Source organism: Balaenoptera borealis (assembly GCF_965194805.1).
Source record: "Balaenoptera borealis genome assembly, chromosome: 10".
NCBI classification, from domain to species: Eukaryota; Metazoa; Chordata; class Mammalia; order Artiodactyla; family Balaenopteridae; genus Balaenoptera; species Balaenoptera borealis.
In genome coordinates, this window is record NC_138874.1 from 79,812,962 (window position 1) to 79,832,716 (window position 19,755).

At 43.6% G+C, this 19,755-nt stretch overlaps 1 protein-coding gene and 1 long non-coding RNA gene across 19 annotated transcripts in view; one reads left to right on the forward strand and one right to left on the reverse strand.

The window, feature by feature from the left end:
- The window catches only part of SGMS1 (sphingomyelin synthase 1), a 294,748-nt gene that overhangs the window by 177,804 nt on the left and 97,189 nt on the right, over positions 1-19,755 (reverse strand). For 2 of the 18 annotated variants that reach the window (XM_082339551.1, XM_082339543.1), the window contains exon 1: positions 9,861-9,958. The exons of 13 other annotated variants lie outside the window; for them this stretch is intronic. The gene's annotated coding sequence lies outside the window, so the exon portion shown is untranslated. Of the gene's footprint in view, positions 1-2,247; positions 2,470-9,860; positions 9,962-19,755 lie in introns of those variants that run through there. 3 more of the 18 variants (XM_082339550.1, XM_082339542.1, XM_082339545.1) reach the window with 2 other exon arrangements.
- LOC309604735 lies at positions 10,081-14,899 on the forward strand. The gene is made up of 2 exons (XR_014231032.1): positions 10,081-12,819; positions 12,876-14,899. It is a non-coding gene; the product is annotated as an uncharacterized lncRNA (long non-coding RNA).

Consider the following 19,755-nt stretch of genomic DNA (forward strand, 5'->3'; position numbering starts at 1 on the left):
GGGACTAAGTCTGCTGCTCAGAATCAAAGTTATGTAACAGCCAGAGAATCTCTGAGCCTCAGAACTCCTACCTCTGAGAAGAAACACGGCCCCTCAGCTTCAGTAGCAGAGCCAGGTCTCCGGAATCCCACTCCAGGGTTCTTGCCCCTACAGATCTTTCTTCTGCTTCCCTGGGTCCTGAGGCATGGCTCAAGCCACCCAGAGATATAGCTTCTGAATCATGACAATTTATCCAGAGTTCAATTACACTGAAGCATTCTAGCTCACAATCTATTTCCCCCCGCCCCCTTTGCATATTTCACTTTCATCAAGTATCCTAATGTCCTTCATGGAAGTTTTCTTTTGCCCAGGACCCAGCATAGGATCAAAAACTGCATTTAACTTGGGTCTCCTTTAAACTGAAACAGTTCTTCAGCTTCTTTGTCTTTCATGACATTGATATTTTCGAGGAATACATGCCAACTATTTTAGAGAATATCTTTCAATTTAGGTTTCTCTGGTGTTTATGCACAATTAGATTCGGATTCGGCCTTCTTGGCCGGGATATGACATCCAGAGGCATGTGACACTCACCAGCCCTCATTGGTGATGTTAATTTTGACCCCTTGTTTACGGTGTTGTCCAGTTTCCCCACTGATTTGTTACTATTTTTTCCTTTTGTAATCAATTGTAAAATCTGTGAGGAGAACAATGACACACTTTGATTTCAGAAACTGACTCGTGCATTTGATTGGTTAATAAATTATTTGCTGAGCACCTGTTACTTGCCAGGCATGGTGGTGGCACTGGAGATACTGCAGCGGGAAAAGTTATATCCCTGCCCTCGGGAAGTTTACATTCTAGTTAGGAAAGGCAGACAAAGGGCAAGTAGATAAAGCATACACTGTGTACTCTGGTGACAAGTGCTTCCAAGGAAATAAAGCAGAGACAGGCAGGGAGGGCTGGGGGAGGAGCAATTGGAGCTGCTACTGCTGTCGTAACCTTCAGCCCACAATCCAAAAGGGTACAGAGACCCTCTAAAGCAGAAATTGAACCTTGTCCCTTCCTGCTTAAAATGCAAAGAGTAACATGCTCTCTGGACATCCAGGATCCTCAGGGAGTACCCCAGCCTCTCCACATTCATCTCTTGTCATCCTCTCGTGATTTATGTGCTGGCGATAACACCTATGCTTCCTCAGATGTGCCCTGATGTGCCTCCCATTCCCGTGCCTCTCACCTCACGTGGAGGAACTCCTCTCCCTGTCCATTCACAGCACATCCCTGGGACCTTCCCCTCAATACTGAGGACCAGAGACGAGGAGGGAAACCTGTCCACAAACTACCATTCTGACCAAAATGAAATGATCTGAGAATTCAACTACTTACAATTATCTGTTTTAGACATCATTTTATACACAATTTTGTATTATATACAAAGGTACTTTGTCACATTTTTAACTTACTCTAGGCAGAGTACTTAATGAAACATGTTTGATTTTTCCCTCTTCTCTGGGTTAATTAAAGAAATTAATTTGCAGAGATAATTCCATATGATGCACACACAGACTAAGAGAAATTAGCAGGCATTTCTTTAGCTAAGACAGCTTGTAAATAAACATCATGAATATGTGCACACCCACAAGCAAGTGAGGCAGAATTCCACCTACATAAATGGACTGAGTCATGCTTCAATCCAATTCAACAAGTCGTCTCTAAGTCCTTATAAGGTGCTCTGTTGTCTATTCCGTGCTGCAGGAGTTTCAAAAAAAAAAAAGGTGGAATAGGAACCTCGGGTTCCTATGTTCCTAGGTTAGACAATGTGGTAAGATGTTAAAATACATGATATCATTAAAACCCTAGCAAAAAAACCTTGGGACTATTTTTTAGATAATTAGACATAGTTACATAAACAATTGCAATTTTAAGTATGGGTATTTAACAAAGTTAAAATTGCACCTCTTGCATCACTGTCCATTTTTGCTGTATGTATGTATATGTATATTTGCTGGAGGAAAGGAGGAGTGGGTTGGTTGGATGGCTTTTAGTTTGTTTAACCAGAGGTCTTGCTTTGTGGACCAAGATGGTGTCTTTCCTACGTGCTGTATTTGCACTTTAGAAATGCCTGGCGTGGGCCTTGCCTCCTCCCTGTCAACAGGACCCGAGTGCCCAGGCGCCGGGCTGTTCTCCCACAAACTCCCTCCTCCCCAAGCGGCCGCTCACCTGCCAAGGTATCAATCTGTGGCTATGACTGATCAGAACACCACTTACCTGGGTAATCGTCTCTACTCCTTGTAAAAAGAAGACTCTTAAATTTCCACCTCCAGCCTCTCCCCACACAAAGATGATTTTCAGATGACAAAAGAAAAAAAAAAGCCAGGACAGCAAGAGCAGTTGGGAAAGAAAGCTGCAGGCCCAGACTCATCCCATAGCTGAGCTCCTGAGGGAGTCAAGGGGAGTCCTCACTGAGGGCCTGCTTCCTCCTGCTTCCTGCTATCTGCCCACGTGACAGAAGAAGGCGGCAAACTCACCTGCACGCAGACCCGCCTCCTGCCTTTAATACCGGGAAGGTTCAGTCCTTTAGGTCCGCCCACAGAATGACAAATATCTGCCCACATTTCACAACAGTTTCCGAATGAGTTGTTCTTAAATTCACTAAAACTTCAGGATTCTGTTACTTAATACTGTGCAGATACAAAGTTTTGTCATGTGAGAATACTAGGGCAGAAAAGAAAGGAAGAAATGCCTTCCATTTCAATATCCAGATCCTCACCTTTAAATGTATTTAGGTAGATGCCCTCAAGACCTCACAGGCTTTTTCTAAGAAAGTAAAAATGTGCAAATTTACAAACGTACATCAACTTTTCCACTTTAACAAGAGCTCCAAAAAGTAGATTGATTTGTCGCAGGTCAGAAAATGAACTTATCACCCAAGTAAGATTCGCACCATAAATCAATTTCTCCCACGATAATATAAAGAGAAAGATACCATTAAGCCCAACCTGAAATAAACTATCAGTATGAAATCATATGAAAAATGGCTGTTGGAGAAAATTCTTTAAATCTTCATAGACTTATGTGAAAAAACAGCTACCCCAGCCCCACCTGGCATGGGGAGGTACCTCCTTAGAGACAATGAGAATCCTGTATTCCTCAAAGAGGTGTGAACTCCACTTGTGATGTCTGCAGAAAGCTCAGCCTTCAGAATAAAAAGTTTTAGATGTTCATCTTCCTTTGTCACTGATAGGGAAATGATTAGTTACTGCCTGGGCCAGAGAAGGGAAATGAACTTGCAGGCTTGTGTGAAAACAACAAAATGCTGTTTTTCCAGAACAGTTGATTAAGAACACGCTGTCCTAAGTGCAGTGAAGTGAAACGTTCCTTCCTGGTTCCCAGCTCTCAGAGGAGGAAAGAGCAGCTCTGCAGGCTTGGCCTTCAATGAACAAAGCTTGGGGGTCGCCCCCCTGCAGAGACACTGCGTCCACAGTCACTGCCACTCTGACAGCCTGGAGTAACTGACGCCTTAAAGACTCAGGAAGACAGAAGGCCGTCAAGATATTTGACCATGTCCCTGAGTATATTTCACAGAGCAGATTACTAAAATCAGATAGGTTTTGTAAAGAGAAAGAAAGCTGAGTAACTTACACCAACACTGTTGTACTGTAGCTATAAATCCTCTCATGTTCCTGGGAACCCAGAAGCATGTTATGTCTGCTTTGATTCGAGAGAAGATTCTGAATAAGGTGGCCTATATAAACGGTGACATATTACCTGTCTAAAAACTGGGATATAATCTGACGAGTATAAACACACATCTAGAATCTACCAAGCAGAATATTTGGAAGCAAGGACAGTCTCACAAAATCCAGGATGTGTCATCACCCTGCCTACTTAGCAAGATTCCCAGGCCCCTCCTCTGGAGACTTAAGTCAGTAAATCTGGGTGCTGCCTGAGAATCTATATTGTTAACAAGCACTTCGAGGAGATTGTTATGTTCAGGCAAGTTTGGGGAACACTGGAGTGAGCCAATTATACCCTATAACACAGTTCTCTTTAAGATACTTCTACATTTAAATCCCATTTAGTAATACCATCCATTATGTTAAGCTTATAAATGGTAACAATAATGAGTATCTGTCTTCCCCTAACCCCTCAAATAATAAAATAATTTTGGTAATACCCATTTTAAAGGAAGAGGTTAAGTAACTTGTACAAAGTCACAAGCTAGTAAATGATGGGGAGGGGGTGGGATTCAAACAGAGGTGTGACTTCAACAGCTGTACCTGTAACCATTTATTTACATATACAGCCTTCTCTTTCACAAGTATAGATCCTGTTTACAAGTGATAGCAATGGATTTAGAACCCAAAGTAAAACAGATTTTAGGAAACCATTTATGAACTACAAGTACTTTCAAATTACTGGCTGTGTAGAGACTCCGGGATCCAGCAATATCTCTAACAAAAGGTTTCTATCCTGTGCTGCCCTCAGATTTCTCCTTTAAGGAAGTTTGGATCCTAACCTCCATACCTTTCCCTAGCAAGTAAAAAAGATGCGATCAAAAAGTCAATGACCGCTCCCAGAAAAATAATTAGCTCAGAGGAATTACACGTGCTATAATTTAGCCCCAAATCTGAACAATACATCAGATGGAGGGCTACATGTTTATACTGATCTGTAAAGAATTTAAACAGATGTGATATTCAAGTATTTTCATAACTGCCCTCTTCTATCATTTCTAACACTGAATTTAAAAAGAAAAAAAAAGAAGAAAATCAAACTTTTCTACACATCCTGCCTAAACAAAAAAAAAGACTTGATTGCAAATGAACAGTGTCACTATGCCTCTTTCTAGCCTCAGGTTAATTAAAAGTCACTCAAGTTTGAAAAGGATATTAAAACCAGAATGAAAATCAAACTCATGATTCATTCAACAAGTATTTATTGAGGGCTTTCTATATGCCAGGCATTGTTCTAGGTGCTATAGATACACAGCAGAGAATAAAACAAACAAAAACTCCTGCCTTTAAGGAGCGCACATCCTCCTAAGAGGATATACACTCTAAAGAAATAAGAAAATAAACAATTTGTCAGACGGTGAAAGGTGCAGCGGGGAGGACCACTGCGTGGTCCCCAAAGGTTTCCCTAACAAGGGGTCATCTGAGCAGAGGCCTGAGGGAGATGGGGGGCAAGCAACACAACATCTAGGGGGGAGCGCCTCCCCAAAGAAGAAGGAGTGTGTCCAGCTGACCTCCATCCCCGCCCAAACCACAATCCCCCCAAATTTTCTCTCTGCTCAGATGGTACCACACTTCTCCCAGTTGCTCAGGACTGCAGCTGAGCTGGGCTCCTTCCCCACCCTCACATCTCCCATCCTGTCAACCTGGTGGTCCTGTGCACTGTGCCTCCTAAATATTAATCTCCATCCCACACTTGAGAAACAGGCCATCATAATAAACCTGGATGGCTGCAGGAGCCTCCAAACTGGTCTCCCCATATTTTTTATGCTCCTAGCCCACAAATCTAAGCTCCACTAAGAAACCAGAGTGATCTCTTAAAAACACATATGAAATTGCATCAAGGCCCTTTTCTAGCTCAATCCTTCCCCCTGCTCTTTGGAATAAAATCTGCATCCTGTGAACATATACACACTACTATATATATATAAAATAGATAATCAACGGAGACCTACTATATAGCACAGGGAACTCTACTTAATATTCTGTAACAACCTATATGGAAAGGGAATCTGAGGGAGAATGGATATGTATATATGTATAGCTGAATCACTTTGCTGTGCACCTGAAACTAACACAACATTGGAAATCAACTATATTCCAATATAAAATAAATACTAAATTAAAAAAAAAATCTGGATCCTGGATGTCCAGGCCCTGCCAGCACAGTCCAGCCCCTGCCAACCTCTCTGAATGATCCACATCCCTCTGTCCCCAGAGCTTGCTGGCCTCTGAGCTACCTTGGCCTTCCTGCAGTCGTTCTAAGGAGCCTAGCTCCTTTCTGCCTTTGCCCATGTGTTCCTTCTGTCTGGAGAGATGCACTCCTCATCTCCCCTGGCACACTCCCCTCCCACCCTTCAGATCTCAAGCTAGAAGCCACTGCCCCAGGGTGATGTTCTGATCTCCCTATCACATGCGATCCGACACTGCGCACTCCTTATACACTGTATTTCTCCTAGCACCATCACAACTATAATTAAATCATTATTTCTATAATTTAATGGCTGCCCTGCTCCAATAAACCAATCTCTATGGCGACAAGGACTACATCAGTTGAATTCCTTTTTGCATCTCCAACTGCCTTAAAAATAGCAGAGTTCAATACATATTTGGGAAGAGGTTAAGCCTTCCTCCTTACACATCCCTGCATTCTCTCTCAAGGAAAACAAAGAGCTGCATTTTTCCTCTGCATTGTCTACGCCTCACAAATTTGTCTTCTAATAACAAAAGTTAGGAACCATGAAAAAGCCATGTTGAAATAACAAAGTTCCAAACTGAGAAGCCCCAAGTTGAGCCATTTGGACCACTTTTATTTTTTTGGCCTCGCCACTTGGTGCGCAGGATCTTAGTTCCCCGACCAGGGATCGAACCCTCACCCGCCGCAGTGGAAGCACAGAGTCTTAACCACTGGACCACCAGGGAAGTCCCTTGGACCATGTTTGTTTTTAGCTTTGTTTCATGTTATAGAATCATCTTCCTAAAGGGAAGCCCAGTAAGCAGAGCCCACCCACTCCTCAGACCTCTCAAGTCAGGCACTAACTCCTCAAGGAGCAAATTAAAGTAACAGGAAAGAATAGAGAACCCTGGGAGAAAGGACTTCCCACTGGTCCACAGTTATCAGAATCTTTTCCACTGTAATTAAGGCTAACGGGAGGCACTCGCTCTATGACAAGAAGTAAAGGGGCGTTGCAAGGCCCTCATACCACGCAGCTTACAGTTAACGGCGGCCGCACTCTCCTCGCGCACCACCTCATTTAAATGAACTGAATCTTGGCGAACACTCCGTGATCCAAGTGACTTTATCCCCATCTGATCAAGGAGGCCGAGGAGGTGAAGTCACTTGCTTGGGCTCACAGAGCTAATAAGTGCTGTGACCCAGGAATCAGAAACAGCTCTGTTGGGCTCCAAATCCTCAGCAAAGTATGTCATTTGGGACCCAGGGTCCTAGTACTAGTGTACCAGTACGCAAAGTGCTGGTACTGAGTGCGAATTACTTGGATGCTCTAGTCCCGGCTCCCTGGCTCACAGGACCAGAGAAGGGGAGTGACTGGCACAAGATCACACAGCCCGATGGTAGCTAGGTCTAGCCAACAGTTCCATCCCTGTCAGATGGTCCTTCTGACAGACAACACCTCCCCTCACAAAAGATCCCTAAAATCCTTAGAATAAATGCTCCAAGTCAAGCTTTCCTAAGGAACGCTGTAACGTTATAAAAATCCTAAAGTAGCCCTCAGAGTTGAGTGAAAGGAAAACAGAAGGACTTTATCACTCTCCTTTCTTGCAGCTGCCATTGGTCTGAATCCACACAAACAGCCCCTTGTCTCTGTGCTGCCATGCAGCTCTTCTAAGCGACAGAAGCCCAGGAACACAGAGGCCCTGGGCCCAGGCCAGCCAGAGCCGAGCTAAACAGGCTAAAAAGCAGGCGGTTCTGACACCCTTTAATCAACCACCACTCACTCTGGAGAAGCAATAAACACAATTTTGCACACACGATCACTCTTCTTTCTGTACAAGAGCAAGTGGAATAAGGCCTGAGCCGTGAAAGTCACCCGTGCACCCCGAACAGCACCCTGATTTTTATGATCCCGGTGGCAAAACCATCACTGCATCCAGGTCAGTTTACCCTGGACTCCACAACCCCCTTGCCCTCTTCCAGAATGAGGCTGCTGACAGCCAACAGCCTGGTATCCCACCACCTACCAGCCACCGCTGGGCCTGCCAGGCCAGACCAAGGCAGCAATGATATGCACTTGGTGTTTGGAAGCTCTTCTGGAGAAGCACCCCTAAATGGCCTCATGCCGTCCTCAGCAGCTTCAAACACCAACCCGCGAACATCCCGGAGCGACCACTGCCAGGAGAACTTCTGTTGTGACAAGGCCTCCAGACCAGCAGCTCCCCTGGTTACCGAGAGCCCCAGCTCAGCCTGGGACGGACGAGGCCTACGTCATCCCCCAAGACAGAGCCCATCAGGGACGACTCGCGCAGGGCTGGCTGAAGGTGGACTCACCCACCCCCTGCAGACCCAGCCGCCCAGCCGGAGCCACCGGCCACAACGCGTGAGTCCCCCCAGGGTGCTGTGCGGTAGCAATGCTCCACTTAAAACTCGGTAAAAGCCACTCGTTCTGTGAGATCTTTTGTTAAGTGAAAATAATGCCTATGAGGGCACCTCAAATATTCAAAGAGCTAAACAATCTAAGGGTATCAAAAGGGTCACCATTTGGGTATGCTGCCCACACTTGAGGACTGAGATGTAGGGGATATAACTTTACGAGGTCCCCACTGTCCCTGCGGGAGGAAGGGTGATGTGGACCCTAGAGCTGCAACCTGGGGCAAGTTACACGAGCTTCTACCGCTCAGTTCCCTCAGCGGCAGATCGGAGTTAACAACCGCTCTCTCGGTGTCACAGTGGAATATCACGTGAGAAAAAGGAAGTCACTCTCTGGCACAGTGATTGGCACATAATAAACCATAAATGAATGCTCGCTTCCTTCTTTAAGGCTTTTAAAGAGCTTACTTTCTTCAGTATTATGCATTCCTTTTCTGTTCCCTTTTATTAACTTTTCAAAATCTTCTTTCAAAACTAACAACCCACATCTACTCTAATTCCAGCAATTCAGTGTATTTTCCTTAAGGACATGTGTGGAAAAGAATGTCAAGGTGTATGTCCAATGATGGTCACTCCATCATTATTTGTGACCTTCAAAAAAAAGTAACAGCTACTAACTAGAATCCAGTTACAGTACTTACAATAAAACAGGCAGTTCAGTGAATGTTAATAAAAGGAAAGTGCTTTAAGGTATAACTTTACATAGTATGATCTAACATGGGATTAAAAACTTAAATAAATATATATTACATATATGCTAGCTTTGGTATCCAAATAATTTACCAGTGGGAAGGAAAAAAGGAATAAGGGTGGGAGGATGCGGTAGGCAAAATAATGGCCCCCCGTCCACATCCTAACCCCCCAGAACCTGTGACTATGTTACCTTACACAGCAAAAGGGGCTTTGCAGATGTAATAAATTAAGGATATTGACATGGGAAGAGTAGCCTGGATTATTCAGGTGGCCCCAATCTAATCACATGGGTCCTTAAAATCAGAGACCCTTTCCTGGATTTGACTACAAAAAATGGTCGGAGAGAAGATGGAGGAAGAGGCCATGGGCCAAAGAATACTGGCAGCCTCTTGAAGCCAGAAAAGGGCAAAAGCCTTGGACATGTTGATTTTAACGCAGTGAGACCCATGCTGGGCTTCTGACTTGCAGAAGCATTAAGATAATAAATTTGTGTCGTTTCATAACACTGACGTTGTGGTAATTAATTATACCAGCAATAGAAACTAATAGAGGAGGAAAAGGGGTAAATTACTTATAATTTTATATCTTTCCTGATAATCTGAATATTTACTGTATACTATATATATATATATATATATATATATATATATATATATATATATATATACACATAAATAAATATATTGCTTTTACTTTAACACTTATTTAGTTGGGGAGGAAGGGAAGAAATCCTTTGCCCCATTTCAATGTCATGATTCCCTGATCACAAAAGCTTTCATACAGCACTTGTCTCCTCCTGCCTGAAAAATTGGGCGCTCTCTTTCAGGACCAAACAAAAGTCTACTTACACACCAAGGCCCAACTCAAGTGATCCATCCCAGGTCAGTGCCTCCTCCTTAGGGGTCTCCCCTGCAGCTGACCTTAAGGGGGCTGCTCCGAGCTCTGTCAACCCTGCTGGATGGTGAACTCCTTAAAAACAGGGCTTGAGGCTTATTTGCCTGTGCAAACCCAACCCCTCATAACAGGCATAACATGTGGTTAATGATTAAGTGTTTGCTCAGCTGAAAAGACTACTGGATCGCATTAAATCCAAGCCAATCTAGTAAACCCTGGTTTTAAATTAACAAGGAGTCTTCTGCTGGGAAAAGACTGTTGTAACCTCACATGCATTATCCAGCTATCTGTTCTGTAAAGGTAGACGTTATATCCTTCAACCTCACAAATCACAGTTAACAGTTCATAGTTAAATCCTCCTTCAAAATCAAATTTTGAGGAGACTTCCCTGGTGGCGCAGTGGTTAAGAATCCGCCTGCCAACGCAGGGGACACGGGTTCCAGCCCTGGCCTGGGAAGATCCCATATGCCGAGGAGCAACTAAGCTCGTGCGCCACAAGTACTGAAGCCCGTGCGCCTAGAGCCTGTGCTCCGCAGCAAGAGAAGCCACCGCAGTGAGAAGCCCGCGCACCACAGCAAAGAGTAGCCCCCGCTCGCCACAACTAGAGAAAGCCCGCACGCAGCAACGAAGACCCAACGTGGCCAAAAATAAATAAATAAAATAAATAAATTTTTTAAAAAATCAAGTTTTGCCTTCGATTTACAAAGGATGGTGGTTATCAAGAGACACTGCTTCAGAGCTCCAGGGCATTGAATTTACAGTCTGAATCTTCTAGTTCCTGCTGTAGACATTTCTGAGTTATATTTAAATTATAGTGCTGTAGTGCTGAAGTTAGCCTTGCTTCCTCCCATCAAATCAAAACACTGGGTTTCCCCAATAGGACATTTTCTCATCCATTCTAGGAAAAAAAAAAAAAAAAAAAATCACAGCACAGTTGTTATGGCTGAGATTTAAAACAATTCAAAACAGAAGTCTACTCCATTAATGACTGTTTTAATGGCAAAGAAGCCAGGAGAGGAGACAGAGTGACATTTGATGAAATATTCACATACTAAAGACTGCATCCACTAAAGCAAGAATCAGAAGCTGTTGTTTTAATCTCCCAGCAGCATTCTGTTTAAAAATATTAGAGCATCCATCTCTATGGTGATGGTTATTTCCATTGCTCAATTAGAGGCCAAAGTACTGAAGAGGCTACACTCCTGTGTTTGAACGAGACATCTTATATAACCAATGACTTCACAAATCCTTATCCAATCATGGACAAGTGACAGACACTGAATTCTTCATGGGTATTTAAGCCAAAGAACATCATTAACTGTTCATTTTTGTTGGTGGTTGTGTTTTCATCTTAAAGTCAGATTTACTGGGGTATAATTTACATGCAATAACTTATCGTTTTTAGGTAACACTTCTATGAGTTTTTACCCAAACATATAGTCATGTAATCATCACCACAATTGAGAAACAGACTATTTCATACACTCCAGAAAGTTCCCTATGCCCTTTGTAAGTCAATCTTCTCTCCCATTCCCAGCCCCAGGCAACCATTGATCTGTTTTCTAACCCTATACTTTTGCCTTTTCCAGAATGTCATACGAATGGAATCATACAGTAAGTACCCTTTTGAGTCATACAGAATGTACCTCTTTGAGTTTGGCTTCTTTCACATAACATAATGCATTTGAGATTCATCCAGATAGTTGTGTTTGTTCTTTGTTAGTACTGAGTAATAGTCCACTGATATCCAGTTTGTTTATCCACTCACTTGTTGAAGGACATGTGAGTTTTTTCCAGTTATGGGCAGTTAGAAATAAAGCTGTTGCTGGGTATTCCCTGGCGGTCCAGTGGTTAGGACTCTGCACTTTCACTGCCGAGGGGCTGGGTTCAATCCCTGGTCGGGGAATTAAGATCTCACAAGCAGTGAGGCACAGCCAAAATAAATAAATAAATAAAAATTTAAAAAATAAAGCTGTTGCAAATATTAGCCTACAGGTTTTTGTGTGAACAGAGGTCATTTCTCCTGGGTAAATACCTAGGAATGAAACTGCTGTCTCATATGGTAAGTATATGTTTAAGTTTGTAAAAAACTACATGTTTTCCAAAGTGGCTGTACCATTTTACATTCCCACCAGCAATGCAAGAGAGTTCAAGTTGTTCTGTATCTTTGCCAGGACTTGGTAATATCTGTTTTTGTTTCATTTGCCTTTTTTTTTTTTTAGCTATAGGTATGTAGTGGTATATCTCATTGTATTTTTCTTTTAACCTTTGATTCTGAAAAAAAAAATTTTTTTTGGACGCGCCACACATCTACGGTTAGTTCCCCAACTAGCGATTGAACCCGCGCCCTTGACAGTGAAAGTGCGGAGTCCTAACCACTGGACCACCAGGGAATTCCTGAAATAATTTTAGACTCACACAGAAGTTGCAGAAACAGTGGAAAGCTCCCATGTATTCCCCTCTTATCTTACATAATCACAACATAAGTATCAAAAGCAAGAACTAGACATTGGTACAATACTGTTAACTACAGACCTTGTTCAAATTTCATTAGTTTTTACATATACAGTTCCTGTCCCCTTTTTTTGCATACAGTTCTATAAAATTTTATCACATTGTATAGATTCTTATAAACACTACTACAACCAAGATATAGATCTGTTCCATCAAAGCACATTCTATTTTGAAAAGACCTTTTTGGTTTTGCAAACACCATCTGCTGGAAGGGACTTTGGTAAATGATGACTTTCTTCTGCCCTTTTTCCTTGACCAAATTAAAAGTCTGTTATCCAAAATTAAAAAGAAAGAAAAAGAAAAAAGAAACAGACTCACAGATATAGAGAACAAACTAGTGGTTACCAGGTGGAGAGAGGGAAGGGGGCAGGGGCAAGATATGAAGTAGGGGATTAAGAGGTACAGTGGGGAGAGGGAAAGGGGCAGGGGCAAGATATGAAGGAGGGGATTAAGAGGAACAAACTCTTAGGCATAAAATAGGCTACAAGTATATTGTACAACACAGGGAATATAGCCAATATTTTATAATAAATATAAATGGAGCATAATCTTTAAAATTTGTGAATCACTATGTTGTACACCTGAAACTTACATAATATTGTACATCAACCATACCTCAACTTAAAAAAATGAAAAAAAAAAAAGTCAGTTATCTATTCTCAGACTGTGCTGTGCAAACCACTGTTGACAGAGAAGTTCACTTTTCTGGATGGGTGTCTGTCCTGTTCATTCTTTCCTTATTATAGACCAAGCCCAGGGCAGGCAGTATGGATAAAAGGTTGAAGAGAAAGCAACAGTTCTTGTCTTTAAAATAACTTAAGAGTAGAGAGGTATTTACGCACACACACAATTACAAACTGAGATAAGTACCATCCATGAATAAAAAGTAAAAGGTCCACTGAAACTTAAAACACGATCTGGTTTGGACTGGGAGGACCTTGTGATTTAGCCTCATCCTGAGACTTAGTATTTGAGGTCTTTCCACAGAAACAGGGCATCTAAGTATCTGAGCTGTTGAGCAGTGAGTATGTAACCAACAAATTCTTAGAGCAGAAGAATATAAGGAAGCCCTCCGGCGCTGAGAAACCGTACCAAGGACTGCTTATCTTCTTAGGTCAAAGCCTGGCTCCAAAGATATAGAGAATTGGCAACTGCCCATGTGTTACTTTCGGGATATCTACAGCCCTCAATGTTTCTTTCCAACCACCTGCCACAGTGAACCAAATCCACCATTAGAGATCTTTTAGTTATAAAGGTGTCCCTCTGCTCTACACTAGTCACAGTGAAATGCCATCAGCAACGGGGGACATAGGAGACCCCCACTGGCTTCTGGCTGATGGCTGGTATGACCCTCTCCTCCTGTCCCAGGGGCCCACTTCCACATCCTCCAGGGCAGAGTTGCTCCCTCTCCCCTTGTGTCCTCACTATAGCTGGTTCATGTTTTTATTAGTAGTAATCTCTGTTTGTTCCCACATTTCTCTCCCCTTCTCTACCAACAGCACAAACAGTCCGACCCATCTCTGTATCTCCTGGCATCTGCACCCCAGCTCCCATGCACACAGTAGGTGGTCAATAAATGTTTTGTGAATATTCAAGGCACGACTATCAGATTACAATGTGTGAAGCGGGCCTGTGAGGGAATGGATGGGTCTCAGCATGAAAGACACCCATGGAGGCATGAGACAGTTGGTGCATTTCAAGAATTGTACCACAAGGTGCTAAATGTAACAGCAGGATGCTTGGGCACCGGACAGAGGGGAGGGCAGGACAAAAGGAGATGTGTGAGGGAGTAAGAGATAAGATGTGCCCACACACGATGAAGCTCAGGACCAGCCCAGCACGACACTTGCCGGGAAACGGCAGCTAGACTGTGGTGGAGAGGAAGAAGGGAGAGGGCAGGCTCTTTCTCCGAGACTTCGCTTCCGAGGGCATTTGCCATGAGCTGGGCTGTGGGGGAGGCCAGGAATTCGGAAGGAAGTAGGCATGTGCAAAAGCTGCTGTGGGACTCAGCCAGGAAATCCGTAAGAACTGAGAGAATAAAAAAATTCCCCAAAGCAGCTAGTTCATAGTACATGCTTCTGCCTCTTTCCAGAGAGACTCTAATCTCTTCCTTAAAGTCACGCATGGCTTCCAAAACACCCTGGGGCCGTCTGTGCAAAAGGCAATAACCTGTGTCTGAAGGCCTGGGAGCACTGGCTACAATCCTGAAATGCCTCCTGAGCCAGCCACGAGGCAAGGAAGTCCCCAGGCCCACTAAAGAGCTGATGAAAAAATACAATAAGGCACTGCTCTTGGCCCTGCACTAGTGGAGCCTCTTACACAGAGAAATTGTTTACATTCAGTGATTAGTAAATGCAGGAACTGACAAATCAAAACACTCACTGTTTTGCAATCTTAAAACAGTTGTTTTGGCCTTATTTTAAAGTATCAGAAAACTATTCTAGCCCATGTTTGCAAAATCACTAGCTGCTGCAATAAATGACCACATGGCTTTTAACCAAGACTTTCTCTTAACCAGCACCTTGACCTCTGCCACCCCAAGGCAGACCAGGGTGATACGTGGACATGAGTGTAAACCCCCTGAAGAGGGGAGGGCACCACGGGCAGCCACGCTTCTCAGGGGCAGCCAGCTCGGAGAGCCACCAGGTGATGATGTGAAATATATTCAAAAACTAATAGGGATACCCTTCTTATCAGTTTCGCTTACAATTTTTCTATTATGCTCATATATGGGTAATAAGTGCTACCATTATGATGCTAGTTGCTAAAAACTTTGATCTCCCCAGATGCAGGATGCTTAGTACTGGCAGGTCTCCGGTCCCGCAAGTTCAAGTTACAAAAAATTGTTTGCACTCTCTGTGTTAACCAAGGTTTCAACCCAGTTCCTGGTAACACTGTATACCACAAGGTACTACAGAAACTGGCAACCACTGGGTGGTTTTCAGGGGCCTCTGGGGAAAAGAGCAAAGTGAGGAAAATAGCTCTTCTCAGCTCCAGTTCAGAAAGGTCACCAGACACTGCAATGAACCTCTGTGGCCCCCAGAGTACTATCAACTGAAGAAAAAATGCACAGCCTAAAAGTTGAGAATTATGTTTTATCCGGGAACCTTACTGAGGACTACAGCCCAAGATGGCAGCCTCGCAGATAAGCTCTGAGGAACTCATTCAAAGAGGTAAGGTAGGAGCCAGAAGATATAGGAATTTTTACTGAAAAAAAAAAAAATTCTAGGTTGAACATCAAAAGATTACACTAATCACTAAAAACAGACATCTCAGGTTAATTTACGTACGTATGGGGAAGGTGCAAGGGTCTGGGCTTATTGAAATCATTCCTTTGATATGCATCTTAACTATCTAGGGCCAGTTCCTGTTTTTCTGCATCCTGAATTCCCTTCAGGGTGCACCATGGGGGTAACTGCACCCTGATGGCTGATGGGCTTGATGGCTGGCAGCCTGTGTTTTTCCATCCTGAGTTCCCCTCAGGGTGCGAGGTCTGGGCAGCTGCAGTGGCCAATGGCTTTATGGACACAGCCTCCTTTGTTTAATAAAATGGCAGGCGACATTTTTCTTGTCCACAGTACTCACCCCAGTGTGGCTTCCAACCAGGTACACGTTTCCCCCAAGTGCTTGAGCCTCTAAATTTACCTTCTCTGCTTCCTCTCCAACCCACTCCCATCCCAAACCCAAACTCCCTTCTCAATCAGTTCAGTCAGGAAACAGACAATCAACGGTGTGAAAGACACAGAGGCTTTTCCCACCTCAGAGGCTGAAATAACCATATGTGGGATGTTAAAATATCTCCCAAGTCCTCATTCACCCAAAAGCTATTACAATAATTGATTTAAAGGTGATGATAGCACTAAAAATGCATTAAACGCATACCATCAATTAATGAGATCAGTATTAAGCTTTATATTAAGCTCCAAATCATGCCACTTAAGCCCCAACAGTTTTATTGTATTTATATACATTTTTTAAAACTATAAGCTCTTTAGCACAAATATTCCTAACTGCTCTTTCACATCGTAAATTGGAACTGGGTTATTCTTCAGCAACAGGATGCTGCCAGGGAGAAGTGGGAACTGTTTACAAAATGACCAAGAGGAAATGTCCCTCCCCTTGTACTTTCAAACCCGTAAAGAACAACTATGAATCAAAGCTGGGCTGAAATCGCATTTCACTTCCAACTGTACTCCTACCCAAGGAAAGGAAGCAAATTGTTAAGTTCAAAAGACCCAAACATGACATCAAAAAGCTGCCTGTGAGCACCAAACAAAAGATGTTTCATATAATTAACCTACAAATGCTAAAAATGCAGTTCTCTGCAGTTATGACTCCACCTATATGCCATTGTGTTCCATCATAGGTATTTCTTTTTTTTTATTTTTTTTTTATTTATTTATTTTTGGCTGTGTTGGGTCTTCGTTGCTGTGTGGGCTTTCTCTAGTTGCGGCGAGCAGGGGCTACTCTTTGTTGCGATCCGGGGGCTTCTCATTGCGGTGGCTTCTCATTGCAGAGCACAGGCTCTAGGCATTCGGGCTTCAGTAGTTGTGGCACGTGGGCTCAGTAGTTGTGGCTCGTGGGCTCTAGAACACAGGCTCAGTAGTTGTGGCACACGGGCTTAGTTGCTCCATGGCACGTGGGATCTTCCCAGATCAGGGCACGAACCCATGTCCCCTGCACTGGCAGGCAGATTCTTAACCAGTGCACGGCCAGGGAAGTCCCTTTCATAGGTATTTCTAAAGGATGCAGTCTAAGTGAAATGCCCATTTTTCCTAGCTAATGTGAGGACAAGGAGAAGGGAAACCAACATTTTGGCGATTGTCTACCCACCATGGGTACCAAACTTTGATATAATAAGAATTTGAGGGCTTCCCTGGTGGCGTAGTGGTTAAGAATCCGCCTGCCAATGCAGGGGACACGGGTTTGAGCCCTGGTCCAGGAAGATGCCGCAGAGGAACTAAGCCCATGCACCACAACTACTGAGCCTGCGCTCTAGAGCCGGCGAGCCACAACTACTGAGCCCACATGCCACAACTACTGAAGCCCACGCACCTAGAGCCCGTGCTGTGCAACAAGAGAAGCCACTGCAATGAGAAGCCTGTGCACTGCAACGAAGAGTAGCCCCCACTTGCTGCAACTAGAGAAAGCCTGCGCGCAGCAACAAAGACCCAACACACCCAAAAAAATAAAATAAAATAAAAATATATATAAAAAAAGAATTTGAAATTGCAAAATGTCTCTTAATATCCATTCTCCCTTTCTTCCTTAATAACAGAACCCTCTCTTTTTAAAATTGGCCCCTAGAATAAGAAGCAATTCACAGACTCTTTTGCAGCTAGGTGTGGCCATGTGTCTATGTTCTAGCCCAGAAGTTCTCCAAGTGGGGTCCCCCCAAGAGGCCTATCTTTTAGGTAATCCATGAGGCCAAAACTATTTTTATAATAATATTAAGATGATATTTGCCTTTTTAATGTTCTTTCTCTGTGAGTATCGGGGGAGTTTTACAGAGGGTACATGACACATTATGCCACAACAGACTGAATGCAGAAGCTAATTCGAGAATCCAGGTACTTTCTATTAAGCCAGACATTAAAAGAGATTTATAAAAATGTATAGCAGTGGTAGTCTTCTCACTAATAGTTGGAAAATAGTTATTTTCCCCCCAAAAAAGTAATTTATGCTAACCTGTGATAGTTTATTATTTTAAAATAAATTAATATTTTTAAAATTTCTCACTTTTTATTTCTAACAAAATATTTGCATTAGTTTCCTATTGCTGCTATAACAAATTACTACAAATAAGTAGCTTAAAATGACACAAATTATAGGTATATAGCTATATATACCTATAATATATTTATTATAGCTATATATACCTATAATATACATAGCTTAAAATGACACAAATTATAGGAGGTCAGAAGTCTAAAAACGGGCCTTCCGGGGCTAAAATGAAGATGTTAGCAGGGCTGAGTTCCTCCTGAAGCAGGGGAGAATGCGTCCCTTGCCCCTTCCAGCTTCTGGAGGCCACGATGGGGAGCAAGGGGGAGCGGCAGATGAGGCGGCACTTGCCCGCCCGCCGCTCACCTCCTGCTGTGCGGCCCAGGGGCTGGGGACCCCTGCTTTAAGGTAACAGTCATGGCAGGGACAGAGAGGGGCTAACCCTTGTTTGCGTAAAGGATCAACAGGTCACATATTTCCCATCCTTGGGGCCAGGGAGACACTGCACCTGTGCAGAAAGGCTCCATGGGGGTCAAAAAGGAGGGGGCACCACCCCATAGTACGTGATGCCAAGGCCCCCCATAGGCCTCTGGGCTGGAATCCATCTTGGAAAAAAGTTGTGCACGCATGTTGGGGAGGCTAGGGCGGGTCAGGTGGAAAAAGAAACCAGATAATTGGCCAAAGGTAAACAAAGATCCTGAAGAACTGACCTATGTAAGTGACGTCACCGCCTCTTCACTGCGCTCTTCCTCATTAGGAAGGACGCCCACAGCCTTTCTCTCCGGGTGGGCATCTCTGCCTTGCTTCTGTCTTAACTAAACAGTTTCTCTGCGTGCTCTCCCACTTGTTGTTGCTCTATGTCTCTTATAATAAACTTTTTACCCGTTTTTACAGTTTTTGCCTCCTTGAGAAATGCATTTTTCAGTGGGGGAAAGGGCCAGGGGAATTTTGCTTCCAGCCTCTCGCCCCCGGGGGACTAGCGGCTAGGATTCTGCTTTTCATCCAGGCTGCCCAGGTTCAATTCCTGGGCCGGGAACTAAGGTCTCGCTTCAAGCCACCGCTCACTGCTGTCTCTCCGAGATCACTGCCTCCCTCAAAAGGACTCATTTGCTTACACTTGAGTCCATTTGGATAATCTAGGATAATCTCCTCACCTCGAGATACTTAATGATCACACATACAGTCTCTTTTGCCATGTAGAGTAACATATGCATCTGTTCTGGGGATTAAGAATATAGACATCTTTGGAGGCTATTTCTCTGCCTGCCACAGAATGCTAGCTGTAACTCATATAAGCAAAGCTCTTTGGGTCCCTCAATCATTTTTAAGAGTATAAAGGGTCCTGACACCAAAACATTTGAGAACCAATTGCTCCAGCATATGAATAGATTATGTGGGAAAACTAAAACACAGAAAAGCTCAGTGATTAACCAAAGCCGTACAGACTGTGAGTAGACGTTCAACTTGAAGCCAGGTGTTCCGGCTACCGATGAACCTAGTATGGCTCCCTGTGTGCCGTGCTTCCCACCCCGAACACCCTGACTGAGACAAAGGCAAATAAAAATTATTTTTGGGAGCACGTTTGCAGGCATCAGACAAAGGGCGTGACAA